Source organism: Patiria miniata, unplaced genomic scaffold, assembly GCF_015706575.1.
Source record: "Patiria miniata isolate m_02_andy unplaced genomic scaffold, ASM1570657v1 HiC_scaffold_1, whole genome shotgun sequence".
Classification (NCBI taxonomy): domain Eukaryota; kingdom Metazoa; phylum Echinodermata; class Asteroidea; order Valvatida; family Asterinidae; genus Patiria; species Patiria miniata.
In genome coordinates this window covers 34620305-34636072 of record NW_024037047.1, presented here as the reverse complement: position 1 = coordinate 34636072, position 15768 = coordinate 34620305, and positions in this window count along the sequence as shown.

Genomic DNA, 15768 nt, shown 5'->3' with positions numbered 1-15768 from the left:
ATGACGTCATCAGACTGGAAGTTAATGTAGGGAGAATTTAAAAATGATCATTTTTTAAATTCTATCTTTTGATCCCTGTCTTATCACTTTGTTCGTAACCCAAATAGTATAATTGCTCTAGTGGCTCATAAGCGGACCGTTGGCTACGCGCGAGCGTATACAGGCTTGAGTTTTTGTTTTACTGGCCCGCCCCTAAACTTATTTCCTTTCCCCCAATTGCCCCCGTCCACTGAATGGACTCCCCGACTTTCAATGTGCCAACTATCTACCTAAACAAGTTGAGTACTTTACTTCCATGCCATCAGCACTTTTGGTTGAAGGCACTATAGACGGGATGTTGTTGCATGTAATTTGTCAAGCAGAATTTAAAGGGAAATTCCAAAGTAATGCTGGTTTCTTGTTTCGAATTACTTCCTTAATGTTGGGAAGTCTATTCAAGGATATTTGAAAGATTGTCTGCTCGCAACCGGATAACACTACTCTGAAGTTTACTAAGAAATTTCGCTGCAAGGTAGAGACCAAAAGATTTTTTTACAACTGTTCGTGGATAGAAATAGACATTAAGCATAGACAATAAAAAGGGAAATTGACTGGAAATTCCCAAGGGACTCCCCGACTTTTAATGTGCCAAGTTTCTATCTAAAAGTTAATTACTTTACTTCCAGGCCATTAAACACATTTTGTTTCAAAGCTCTAGACCGGATGTCTTTGCATGTAATTTGTCAAGCAGAATTTAAAGGGAAATTCCCAAGTAATGCTGGTTTCTTGTTTCGAATTACTTCCTTAATGTTGGGAAGTTTATTCAAGGATATTTGAAAGATTGTCTGCTCGCAACCGGATAACACTACTCTGAAAGTTGTGTAAGGAAAAACCTCCGGGCTCATACACCTTCACCGTATCAAGGACCGGGGTATTTTGGGGTCTTTTCAGGACCGAGGGGGGGGGGGGCACATCCCATCCTAAATCCTGTATTCGACGGCAGATTCTCCTGAACATTTGCAGAAATGTTGATTGGCCAAAATTCTACAACATGAAGTCATTTGGTTTCAATGCGCTGACCACAAGAGGAACCTTTATTGCATTTTCCCCATTTTGGGTGAAAAACAGTATTTTAGGCAGAGACTTGAACATCTTTCATTCAAAAACATTAAAATTTAGGTAAACAGGTTTTTTCTGGTCATCAATAATCAAATCAGAAATTTCGATAATATAGTGTTTTGGGTAGTTTAGAGTGCTACAGTGTATTATACAGGGGTTTGTGGGGCGCTACACAGACTAAAGGATATCCCTCCTCTGCACAGTATTCTTGGTTTTGGGATTTGACAGTTCTTGCATACAAACATACAATGCATACATTAAGGAGGTTGTGGAATGCTCGAAGACATTTCCGTCATTTTTCGGGTATATGTAGCCTAAGGTGTGATGAAATAAAAACGACTATTGTTTCTTTCATAAAATGAGTACAAAAGGTACTTTTGAGAGCTGTTTTTCAAGTCCTGTCATGCCTGTTTCGACCCGAGCGTGCAATTTGTGTAAAAGTCGTCGTTGCGGGCAGCAAACAAAACACAGTAAATCGTGACGTTATAAACAGGACTCCCGATACAGAGTAGCATAAACGTTTGTTTGCTGCCCGCAACGACGACTTTTACACAAATTGCACGTTCGGGTCGAAACAGGACCTGAAAAAATAGCTCTCGAAAGTAACCTTTGTACTCATTTCATGACAGAAACAATAGTCGTTTTTATTTCATCACACCTTAGGCTACATATACCCTCAAAATGACGGAAATGTCTTCGAGCATTCCACAACCTTTTTAAATAATCATTAGTTACTGAACTATTGGGGCAAATTATTATTTTGTTTAAAGAGAAAAAAAGAGATGATTGTTCTCCAAAGTTAACCTTGGACGCCAAATTGTATATCGCCCAAAACCGCCTTTCCTAATATGCCCTGTATAGCTCCCAAAACCGCCTTGGCACTCTACAGTATTATGATCGATTTTTCAGTGAATAAATACAATATATAACAAAATAGTACAGTTGCTAATGGGTAATGGCTTTTTGAGCCAATGGCACCATTTGATTCCCAGCATGCATTGTAGTTGTTCCCATGACCATGAATTTGTTTTGTGCTTGATAGAGCCAGGCAAATAAAACATGGTTTTGACTCACAAAAAACATTTCCTTGTTTTGTTTGTCATTATTTGTCCTGTGATTAGGTATTTTCGTTGATACTTTGTGGGAGAATGCTGGCAAAGATAATGAATTTTCGAATAACATAATAATGCATATCCTTGTTATCTTTTTCGGTTTTGGGCCTGTGACCATGATTTGTTTTGTTGAAAATGGATAGGGCTATTGTAGCTCGTTTCTGAGCTATTATAAAAACCATTCAAGGGGGCGGGGAGGGAGGGTAAACCCCCGTGCCGGATTTAGTTCATCGTTCACAGCCGGGAGTAAATTCTGGAGATCTTGATGGTGCAATTATTTCATGGCAATTTTGTATGCAAAGAGAACGATTATTTTGTATGCAAAGAGAATGAACTAAACTCTGCGTCAAGACACGTGTCACAGCTAACACCCCCAAAAAATTGATATTCATGTAAACCAATAGCAACTAGTTCTGGCATCAACTCATGGCTCAATTTCAGCGATTGTGACACCTATTGCCCTCAGGCATACCAAAACATGTCATTGACTCTACAAGTGGCATTGTCTTTAGGTGACGTGGCTTGTTGTTCTGTATATGCAAAAGGACACAATTATTTGGCAAGTGCTTTTGTTCTGGTTGGTCAGAAATTGCTGTAAACAATAAACTTTTCAGCTTTGACACTGGTGAGGGCAGTGGCGTAGCCAGGAATTTTTCAGTTTGGGGGGGGGGGGGGCGCTGGGGGGATATTTCATGGGGGGGGGGGGCGTCATGCAGGGGCGTCAATCGCTTCTCAAAAGTGGGGGGGGGGCATACCTTGATCCGAACTGATGCGAGCGCAAAGCGCGAAGCCCTTACGGCGTGGGGTTCGGGGCCCGCTTAAGGGCCCCGAAAAAAAATTGGATTCTTGATGCTTTGTGGTGTGATCTGAGGCAATTTCTTACCACTTTAACCAATAATTATCGTAGCACAAAAGATAATAATTTAAACATAATTTTTGAGGTTTTCTCAGCTAGGGGCATAAGAACACTTTTTGAACATTGTTTTCGAGGTTGGAGTCATTGAATCAGCTACCCAAATTCTGAGCTTTAGGTGTGGGGTTCGGGGCCCGCTTAAGGGCCCCGAAAAATGTTGGATTCTAAATGCTCTGTGGTGCTATCTGAGGCAGTTTCTGACCACTTTAACCAATATTTTCTAAGCAAAAGATACATTGTAGTACATAATAGGGCCCTGTAAATGAGACACGAGTTCAAAAATCGGGGGGGGGGGACATTTGATATTGTGTCCCCCACCCTTCAAAAAGTGGGGGGGGGGGGGACATGTCCCCTGTCACCCCAGGATTGACGCCCATGGCGTCATGTAGATCAATGATGTTTTTTTTAGAAACTCAAAATCTCAGTGGGGGGGGGGGGGGGGGGGTTCATGGGGGCGGTTGCCCCCCCACGCCCCCCCCCCCCCCCGGTGGCTACGCAACTGGGTGAGGGGGATGAGCATAGTAGGCCCAGCTGTGTGAGCCGGACGTGGTTTCTCTCAGCCTGTATCTTTTGCACATAGACAAAGTGGGAGAGGGATGTTATAATGTTAGTATAGAGTGACGTAAAACATAAAAAGGAGCTGTTTAATACAAAATTAACACATATTTTGCTACTATGCACATACAAACTTGTTGAATTGCGTTTTCGAATTTCGCTTCATTTGTTTCTGCGGTTCGTAAAAAACACAGACCCACCTGCTGTTTAAAAGGTCACAAACGGTAAAAGTTTCCTTCCATTTCCCCTGGTATACTTCTATCAAACCAATGGGTAACTTGACCAATAACAGCAGGGCCCAGAATGCATGTTTCCACAGGAGGGTATATACTTGACTGCAGATGTATGTTGTATTTCGGTAAAATTTTTACCACTTAGGCCTACAGTATTTGTAATTATCATACATGACAATATGGTATAGACAAGGTTCTTGCATTAAAAATTGTCATGGACGACCGTGTAGAATGAGTCCTTTGTACAGTTCAAGTAGAATAAGTCTTTCTACAGTTTGCTTTAATTTTGGAGACATAATACAGGAGCCAATAACTAAAGATTTGTATAACTGTTTTAGGATTGAAGTAGACATTAGGCATAGACAATAAAAACGGAAATTGACTGGAAATCCCCAATGGACTCCCGGACTTTTATTGTCCAAACTATCTATCTAAAAGTTGAGTACTTTACTTCTAGGCCACTAACAAACTTTTTTTGAAAGCTCTAGACCAGATGTGTTTGCATGTATTGTTCAATGGGAGATTAAACGGGAAATTCCCATGTAATGCTGGTTTCTTGTTTCGAATTACTTCCGGGATGTTCCTAAGTTTATTCGAGGACATTTGCAAGGTTGTCTGCACGCAACCGGATGATAATACTTGGCTCATACACCAATACCGCATCAGGACCGGGGTATTTTGAGTCTTCTCAGGACCGAGGATGGGCGGCACATTCCATCCTAATTCCCGTATTCGACCGCTGATTTTCCTATACATTTGCAGATCTGCTGATTGGCCGGTAGTCTACAACATGAAGCCATTGGGTTTATGCGGTGACCAAAATAAAAGGGGAAGTTTATTGAGTTTTCCCCGTTTTTGTTAAAAAAAACCCAGTATTTTGGGCATAACTTGTACATCTTTCATTAATAAAATTTTAAATTGAGGTAAAACAGTTTTTTTGTGCGTGGTTATTATCAATCAAATTAGACGTAAAATCCAAAAATACAATAAAGTGCTCCGGCAGTTTAGGGTGCTATTATACAAATAACGAATGTTTGTGAGTGCGATGGTAAGAATAATTTCATGAGGTGACAGATTGAATGTTCTATTCCACGAGGCGAAGCCGAGTGGAATAGAACATTCAATCTGTCACCGAATGAAATTATTCTTTCCATCGCACGAATGTAAAACATTCGTTATTTGTTTTATACAACACCTGAATAAATTCTCGTCATTTGATTGGTAAATTATAAACTACAATTTGCTTTGATTTTAAAGATGTTGAACTACCCCTTCACGAAAATGTTTGAACCCAACGCTGTAAGGCTGGCTCTTTGGAACAATACGCGCTACGCTGAACGCGCACACCAGCATGCATTTTGCACGCAAATACCGCGTCATGGAACAAGCGCAAACTGAAACGGTATAACGCATGGGTATAACGCATGGTCGCACCGTGCATTATACCGAATAATAATATGTCACATGATCTACAATTCACCAATCAGATGACGGGGATTTATTCAGGTGTTGTATAAAGGGTATTATGCAGGGGTTTCAGGGGTGCTACATGGACTAAAGGATATCCCTCCTTTGCAGAGTATTCTTGGTTCTGGGATTTGAAAGTTCTGGTTTAACTGTTCCTGCATACAAAAATGCAATGCATAATCATAAGTTACGGAACTATTGGGGCAAAACATATAAAAATGACGATTGCTCTCCAAGGGTGGACATAGCGGTGACCTTGGACACAAAATAATGTATAGTGCCCGAAACCGCCTTCCCTAATACGCCCTGTACCTCCAAAAACAGCCCATGGCGGCCATTTGAATCTTTGATTCCAAGCATGCATTTGGGTTGTTCCCATGACCATGAATTTGTTTTATGTTGATAGATCCAGGCAAAGAAAACATGGTTTTGATTCACAAAAATACACATTTCCTTATTTTGTTTGTCCTTATTTGTCCTGTGATTAAATAACATAATGATGTATATTTCCTCGGTTTTTTTCCCGGCAATGGGATAGGGCTGTTATAGCTCGTTTCTGAGCTATTATAAAAAAAATCAAGGGGCCGGGGGGGGGGGTTACACCCCCAAACCTGATAGGGTTTATCTTTCACAGTAGGGAGTAAATGCTGGAGACCTTGATGGTGCAATTATAGATTTCATTGCAATTGTGTATGCAAAGAGATGAACAAAACCCTGCGTTAAGACACATGTGTCCCAAAGCTAACACCCCCAAAAAATAATGTTTATGCAAACCCTAGCAGCATTAAGATCTGTCATCACCTCAGGGCATAATTTAAGTGATTGAGACCCCTATTGCCCTCAGGCATACCAATACATGTCATTGCCTGTACAAGTGGCATAGTCTCTATAGGTGGCGTGGCTTGTGGTTCCTGTATGCAACAGGACACAATTATTTGGCAAGTATTTTTCGTTCTGGTTGACCAGCAAGTGCTGTAAAGCCCCTGTCACACCTTTGCGTATCCTAATTCCTTATGAGTTCCTTATCAAACATTTTCAATACGCAGCCGTACGCTCAATTAACGTCGAAATGTTTTGATCACTTTGACTTATGTGCGACGCACATCTAGCGTACAAGTAACGAATTCAGCGCATCCATTGCGTATGAGATGCGTATGAGTTGCGAATGCAGTGCACAACATTATTTTTCGGGCTGCGAATAGGTCAGTATGCAGTGCGCATGCCGAGCGTACTCCGGACGCACCCGACTTATGCCGACCGCATGCTTGACGCACTTCTGAGCGTATTCCCGCCGCATTTCCGCCGCTCGCCGTTCAGCGTGCGTTGCATCTGCGCTTCAACTACGCTATGTATACGTCCAATACAGGCGGCTCATATGCTGACGGGGTGCGTCACGAACACATAGCGTACTCGTAACGCACTCGACCGATGCGGGACCGATGCGCTGCTTATTTATAACTTATGGCCTGCGTAACAGCGTACGCAGCGTAGTTTTGTGCATGCCCAAAACTATCCTGCGTACTGGGCCGTACCATGCGTATATCTGCGTACATAAAACCTACACAAAACGATAGAGATGCATATGAGGTGCGTATTGTGCGTACGACTGCGTATGAAAAAACTGTCAATGCGCAACTCATAAGGAATTAGGATACGCAGAAGTGTGACAGGGCCCTAAACAATAGACCATTCGGCTTTGACACTGAGCCGGGCGTGGTTCCTCTCATCAAGCGTCTTTTGTACATAGACAAAGTGGGAGGGGGTGTAAAAAATGTTAGTATGAAGTGATGTAAAACAGAAAAGAAGCCATTTATAACACAAAATAAAAGTAATATACACATTAGTATCATTTGAAATCACTTATTGCATAGCAACCTCATTACCTCACACGCACGCAAGCTTGATCCAAATTAACGTAATACGCTGTGTAGTTAATTCTTAGAAGGGTAATTACGATGGGCAGGGTAGTTAAACCAATAAAGTATAACATAATTATTCACATTTGTTTTGGTCTGTGTCGTTTGGAAATGAATGTGCGAATCGCTTTAATGAAGTATAATAAATGTTATATTCTGCAATTTAAATCTAAAAAAAATTAACAACCTACAAGTGCAACCTACTGTGCGTGTGTACCTTCTTGAGTCATATTCGAGCGTGTGATTAAAGCAGAATTACCTGGTTAGATATTTACCCGAAATAGGCCCCAAATATCACTGCCAGCCTTCAAAATCAAAATGTGACGGCATTTACCTAGGAGATTAGTCTTGAAGGCTTTTTCTGCAGACATCAGGCGATTTTTTTTTCTCTGTAAAACCATTGACAAAAGACATAGCAGGGTCGTGGACAATTCCCTTGAAATCCCGTTGGCTTGTGACAACATTTTTTTAAAAATATAACACGTTTTTTTCAGGGACACTAAGAAATTTCGCTGCAAGGTAGAGACCAAAAGTTTTTTTATAACTGTTCTTGGATAGTTAAGCATAGACAATAAAAAGGGAAATTGACTGGAAATTTCCAAGGGACTCCCCGACTTTTAATGTGCCAAGTTTCTATCTAAAAGTTAATTACTTTACTTCTAGGCCACTAACGCAATTTATTTTTTTTCAAAGCTCTAGACCGGATGTCTTTGCATGTAATTTTCAAACGGAATTGAACGGGAAATTCCCAAGTAATGCTGGTTTCTTGTCTTGAATTACTTCATGATTGTTGGAAAGTTTATTCAAGGACATTTGAAAGATTGTCTGCTCGCAACCAGATAGTTGCGACCAGACAGTATACTACTCTGAAAGTCGTGTTAGGAAAAACCTCCGGGCTCATACACCTTTACCGTATCAGGACCGGGGTATTGTGGGTCTTCTCAGGACCGAGGGTGGGGGTCACATCGCATCCTAAATCCCGTATTCGACGGCATATTATCCTAAACATTTATAGAAATGTTGATTGGCCAGAAGTCATACAATATGAAGTCATTTGGTTTCAATGCGCTAACTACAAGAGGAAGCTTTATTGCATTTTCCCCTTTTTTGTGAAAAAAACCCAATATTTTTGGCATAACTTGTGCATCCTTCATTCAAAAACATTTAAATTGGGGTAAAACAGGTTTATGTGTGGTCATTATCAATCAAATGAGGACATCCAATAATAGAGTGCTTGGGCAGATTAGGGTGCTACAGGGTATTAGGCAGAGTTTCTGGGGCGCTACAGTGACTCAAGGATATCCCTCTTCTGCACAATATTTTGGTTCTTTTGACAGTTCTTGCATACAAAAATACAATGCATAAGCCTAAATTCAATAATAAAAAGTTACTAAAATATTTGGGAAAATCATTTTAAAAAATGCTAAATGTTCTCCCGAGGTGGGCATAGCCCCCTTTAGCTGTGACCTTGGACTGCATATTGTATAGCGCCCGAAACCGCCTTCCCTATAACGCCCTGCTCCCAAAACCGCCCAGGCACTCTAAAGTATTATCGAGGTTTCTACCCCTCCCGCGGCTGACACCCACGCTGCTGCATCCACACGGTCTGGCCGCAGTACTTACAAGCCTGCCTGGCACTCCGACTATGATATGTGATAAATCCCGGTACATACCATTATTTCGTTTTACCGTTTTGGATTTCCTCAAAAACAAAAACAATAAACGAACCATTGACCGTTTTCTCGTTTTACAGTTTTGTCAAACGGTCGAATGGTATTCAGATAAATACGGTTATTCCGTTTTATCAGTTAGTAAAATTCATTACAGCATAACGATCAATGATTTTTGTTTTACAGTTTTACACAAATAACTTAAAAAAACATCAAAACGGTCAGTATTGAATACCTTTTTTTAAATTTTTTTTTATTTCAGTGTAACAGTTAACAGTCCGTAGTGCATTTTGTGGCGGTGGGCAAGGGGGTGGAGGGGGATCATGCCGTACACGCAGTAATGCGTGGTGTGATTCCTGGCGTGACCCTGAGCCCATCCACTGCGATTCAGTTGGTGGGGCTTAAAGAGTTACAAGCAAAAATGGCGCTGGGAAATTTCAAGGAGGAAATTTCACAAGGGATAGGGATGGTATTAAGGTATGAAGAAGTTACAGATTATGTTAAGGAAATTGGAGTTCGACGCGGCTCTTCAAAGTGCAATAGCCGCAATATTCGCAAATTCTGTCGTGCGAAAGACATAAATGTAAGGAGGGCAATTTGCCAGGCAGTGACTCGATCCCAAGGACACAATAACATTCAAAGGTGCATTGCTTAATTGCCAAACCTTAATAGTCGACAAGACTATTGACCATTTTGTCATTGTCATGTTTTTGGAAAACAACACTCGAAAAGTAAAGCAACTAACCGTTTATCGTTTTTTACAATAAAAAAGGTATGCCTAATTGGGTTTTTTTTGTGCGACTTTATACCGTTTGACCGTTTACAAAACTGTAAAACGAGAAAACAGTCAATGGTCGTTTACTGTTTTTGTTTTTGAGGAAATCCAAAACGGTAAAACGAAATAACGGTATGTACCGGGATTGTGATCCCACACTCAACCCAAAAAGATATTCCCCCTCTTAATACCTTTTTGTCTAACTCAAAACTACTGGGCACATATTGCTAAAATGACGACTGATCATTACATACATTCCTCAGCAATCCAGTCATACTATTTGTTTGGCCCCAAACAGTGACAATGTGTACAAAATTATGCAAACTCTGACAAATGGTACCGAAAAAAAGGTTGAACTTTTGTATACGTGCAAGGTGAGTGTGAAACACAACTTGCACGTAAACAAAAGTGCAATTGTTTTTGGTATCATTTGTCATAATATATAGCAATACAGTACAGGTGATAATGGGAAGTGGAATTTCGAGCCAATGGCGGCCATTTGATTCCTAGCATGCATGCATTGTGACTATGATTGCCTTAGTTTGTCCTGTGACTATGATTTTGTTGTTGATACTCGGTTGGCCACGCATGTTTTTTTGAATAACACAATAAGCATATTTCCGTATTTGTGACCATTTGCTTTTGTTGATAGACAGGGCCATTATAGTTCGTTCCCGATCTATTATAAGAAAATCAAGGGGCTGGGGTTGGGGTAGGGTTTTACACACCCGAACCTGACAGGGTTAGAGAGCAGTGTTACCTTTGTATGCAAAGAGAGCGATTAATTGTGTATGCAAAGAGAACGGTTCATTCTAACAAGTCGGTCAGCTTGGTAATTGAACCCAAAACAATATTTGCATTTGCGTGTGTGCCTTCTTATGCAATTTGCGATTGTGTGATCAAAACATAAGGTGCTGAATATCTATCTAGAAGTGGCGTACCTTATTTCCAGGCCACTAACAAAATGTTGTTAAAAGCTCTAGACAAGATACGTTTTTGCAAGTATTGTTGAAACAGATTTGACGGGAAATTCCGATGTAATGCTGGCTTCTTGTTTCAATTTTGTCTCGTGAATGTTTCTGAATCAAGAAAAATGATGATTGTGCTCAAAGGTGGATATCGTTAACTTTAGTGATGACCTTGGACGCCAAATTGAGGCGCCAGAAACCGCCTTCCCTAGTACGCCCTGTAGCACCCGAAACCGCCCGAGCACTCTTTAATATTTTTAATTTTTCAGTGAATAAATATAAAATATAACAATACAGTACAGGTGCTAATTGGAAGTTTGTTTTTTTTGCCAATGACGGCCATTTGACGACGGCTCCCCTGAAACTCCGGTCGCTTGTGACAACATTTTTTTTTATGTAACGAAGTTTACTTAACCCCTTAAGGACGGGTTGTAATGGAGACATTCCTCCACACATAGAGCAAGTGGCCCGCATGACTGCACAGCCTTTGTGTGGTAGCGGGACTGCACACAAGCAGCAGCTGTGGAACTACCCACTAGCCGTGTGCCACAGCATACCACAGCTGGCAACTGCATTCCAATGAGGATTAGCGGCCGCGGCCATGACCGCTTCCCGTACGCATGGGGTTAATAAAACTTGGGAATGTTGTCAGCAAGCTACAGACACGATATTGTTTGCATGTACTGTTCAGATAAAAGAAAGACAAACAGACACACTAAGAAAGGAATGTTTAACTGGAAGTTCGTCTTTATTCACGGATTAGTTTTAAATTCAGTGCAAAATTCACTCATGGACACCCAAAGCTTGATGTGATGCAGACTAAACTTTTTACAAGCTAAGTTTTAAACTAAGTATTAAAACAAAAAAAGCATCTTTGCTCATGCACACGTCTTTGATTAAGCTAAAAAAAAAAAGCCCAACTATTAGGCCCAAAAAAAAAGTCTCCGGTTTCTGGTATGCGCGCGCGTCGCCGTAGCCATGCGCGTCGGCAAAATGAAAAAGTTTTTTTTCAATGAAAGATGAGGTCTCAAAACCGCCAAACTCACTGGTTTGACTAGAATCCTGCTGCTGCACAATTTTAACGTGTTTTTAGATTGGGTTATGGTCCAGAATAAGCTTTATGTGGCCTCTCTGGACTCCCATATATATTTGCACTAAGTTTAGTCGGGCACCATTCATGCCATTTGCAGTCATCAGCCGACATTTGAAGCAAAAAAATCAGGTAAAAAAAAAAAAAAAGCCGCGTCGCCGCACCACTTTTTGGGCAAGCTCCATACCAGAAACCGGAGACTTTTTTTTGGCCTTACTTCCCATCCCGGAGTAGTTTCTCCCTTGAGATCTAAAAAGTGCGATTTGAGTTTTTAGTGCAACTTTGGTATGCAATGAGATTGCACTTTGATTCGTGTATGAGGAAATATTAATTGAAAGAAAGGCTGGTCTACAATGGTTACCGAAAATCCTTATTAAATCATCAGCTTATGGTAGTTTACCAATATTAATGTGCACAAATAAGACATTAAGTACTATGCTGATGATGATATTAAAAATCATATTGTGGCTACTATCATGTAAGTTTTTTGGAATCATCCAGGCTTAAATACAGTGCTCGGTTAACATTATAATCATACTTAGAAACCATGGTGTTTGCAAGCCTCTTGGATTTCTGTTCTAAGTATTCTGTCATTTTGGATATATGGCTGGTCTTTCAAAGATAATTAGCGATGAAGACTGCCAAACTTCAAGCAATCAGTGCTGTGTTCAGAAACGAAAAAGTGCATTGTAGACCTAACCGTAAATTATAGAGCGGTCGAAAAGTGGTGATATTAAAAAAAATAGTCTAATAAAACAAACTTACGATCGGCATGCTACATCTATATTTTTCCACTGACATGGTCATCTACATATAGAACACCTGTTCAAGACCACTCATGTACTCTTTGTAACGTGGAATTCTTTGTTTCATCTTCGAACTTATGATCACCTACCATAAAAAGTGAAATCATTATATATGGACCATCAGGAAATGCAACTGAATAGAAGAAATCTTGCTTGTTTATTCGATCTCAAAGGAAATAAACATAAGGTACAAAATAACAGTTTATTCGGTCATGAGATTACATGTCTGTGTCACAACAAAGAAATAACTAGCAGAAAACGGACTGGCAAAACTACAAATAAACTTCCAAAAACTGTCCTTAAATTATGTACTTTCTGATAAAGAATCAGTTGCAAGCATCTTAAAACTCCAAGGAATATTCTCAAACTGTATCAATAACTGACAGACTGTGAATCATGAAGGAACGGAAAATCCAACGGAAAATCCAGGCGAATGAATGTCCCTTTAAACGAATAATTTTCTGTGTTTACACAATCCAAAAATTATATAAATTCTCTCAGGAAAGCTCTCATGCAGTCAGATTACTTAAGAATCTACTAGATCAAACGGATCTCTAAATCATCTCTAAATTACTAACAATCAGCTGAAACTAATACTGCATAAAACACCATGCATTACATGTACATTGTTTTAACGTAAAACTATCTTGTCCAAAAATGCGGTAAATCTCTTGAAAAATGTGTAAACTTATCAATTACTTCTTTGGCAAGACTCTTCTGTCATGTACTGTAACTGTAACTATTGCGTGTTCAAACGGGAAAGCTGTAAAAACTCGGGTTTATTTGACTGAAACTGACAGTGAAAATGCATAGGCAAACATGGCTGAACAAAACATGTGTTACATAAACTGTCCAACTATAGAGGGCTTCATTCAATGCTACTATTCTGTCCAGGTCACAGGAACAATATAGTAAGTTGCAAAAGATCCTGTTTTTATAATCGTAGCTTGTGACAAATGCATCTTTGATAAGGACTGACAACGTTTACTTTCTTACAATAATTCATTTCAGTAAAGAGTGTCGCTCATTGATTTCTGACATAGATATTCACGGATAGAAAAGTGAAGCACACGTTATATTATGAGTAATTTAAGGATAGTAATTCAATGAAAACTATTGTTTTCGCTTTGAATAATAAGTTTTGTCTCTTCAGCAGATCTGGAACCTGAGTAAGTTTTTGATCCAAATAATAATTAAAGTATGTTGCTTAATTCTTGACATTGGATTGAAAGAATATTTTGTTATTTATTAAGGTATCCTATTGCAGTTGGTTGATTAAAAAGCAATTTGATAAGCTCGAGTAAGAAGCATGTCTTTAATTTTTAAAACCTCAAAAATAATATTTCTTCTGTGAAGTCTTCCAAATACCACGATTTAAACACTGAAATATTTTTCAGTACTGTAACACTTGAACACTTTCTATAATCAAAATCATTTATTATACACCATAATTATATTTCAACTTACCACGACGCCAGTTTGCTTAGCTTTCTACGCTCTGAGATAATTTCCCTGACACAATACGTGTTCGGTTCTCAAAACTATGGGTGTAAAGAATATTCTGAGGTTAGCATATATCTTTCTCAGCTAAACTAAATAGTTAATCACATTAATATATTTTACTTCGTTCGTATATGGTATTTCGATAAGGTTTCGCCAGTATTTCTAATCATATATGAAACTAAATGGGCATATATATATGAAACTAAATGGATGGGCAAACCCCTTTGATGAATTGTCCTAGTTTTTCTAATTTTGGAGGTAAAATAGAGTTTGTCCTTTATATATAATGAGATGATCACTCTCAAACTCACAACCCACCAGTGATGTATTTAAGAAACAACAAGTGCAACAAGTTGTTGTTCCTTTGACATACACATCTATACTTAGTTAAAACCTTTAAATACCACTCGTACTTCCCTTACTTTTTGGAAGAGTAATTCATTATACAATACCACTGTTTCTTTTTTTCACAATCGTAGCTAGTGACAAACACCGATGAAAGGGATTGACAACGTAGTACGTACCTGTTTTTTACAATTATTAATTTCAGTAAATAGTGTCGCCTATTGACGCCAGTCAAAGATATTAAAGGAAAAGAAAAGAGACGCGTGGTCATATGTAAGCAGTTCGCTTAACTTGTTACGCTCTCAAATAATTTGATTGACATTGATTCTGCCATCGGTTGTCAAATTAGCCATAAAAAAACTTTCGGAATTTGTCATATTTATCCCATTCATGGCTTAGTGCATTAATAATTTTATCTAACGTTCTTAAAGGCAAACAGTATTAAATCTGGATACATTCTTTTATCTGCAAAATCTAGGAAAATGATCGACGCATTGTAAAATACAGAATATAAAATACATGTTCTTTCCATCTGAACTGTACCCTTTTTCTCTTTACAAAAGTTACTGTTTGCATTGCATTTGATATTCATGTAAATAAAATAGAATATACCCCAAGCATAAAAAGCCCGTACTATTATCGGACTGCAACTTCGCCAAAAATTGACAATACTTTTGTTCAAGTCACACCTCAATGGTTCAATATTAGACATGGCGTCGCACGTTTTAACGCAATCAAAGAAAACCGGTACTTTGTATGTTTCGAAACATATTGGAACGTTCTTGTTCATCTTAGAAATACAAGGTTTTCAATATGAAATAAATCAGGAAGAACGCATTTAGTAAAGGGGTGTGTAATGGTTAACATACAAATTTCTTAGCCAACATAAGTCGATAATCACATCAATTCATTTGACTACGTGTGTATACGGTATTTCGATAATGTTTTGCCGATTACAGTGTAGCTAATCATATATGAAACTAAAGATGGGCAAACCCCTTGGATACATGTTCTAGTATTCTCTCATTTTGGAGGTAAGAACGGGGCTTGTCCATTACATATAATGAGATTATCACTCTCAAACTCTTAACCCATTAGTGATGTATTTAAGAAACAACGAGTGCACTGTTACTGTACATTAAAGAGCGGTCGTAGTACATGTATGTAACGTGGTGATGTTGAAATTACTTGACTAAAAACAACTTGTTTCTTTGACATAAACATCAATACTTACTAAAGACCTTTAAAAATCTCTCGTAATTCCCTTGCTTTTTGGAATAGTAATTCATTGTACATAAATATATACCAATGTTCCTG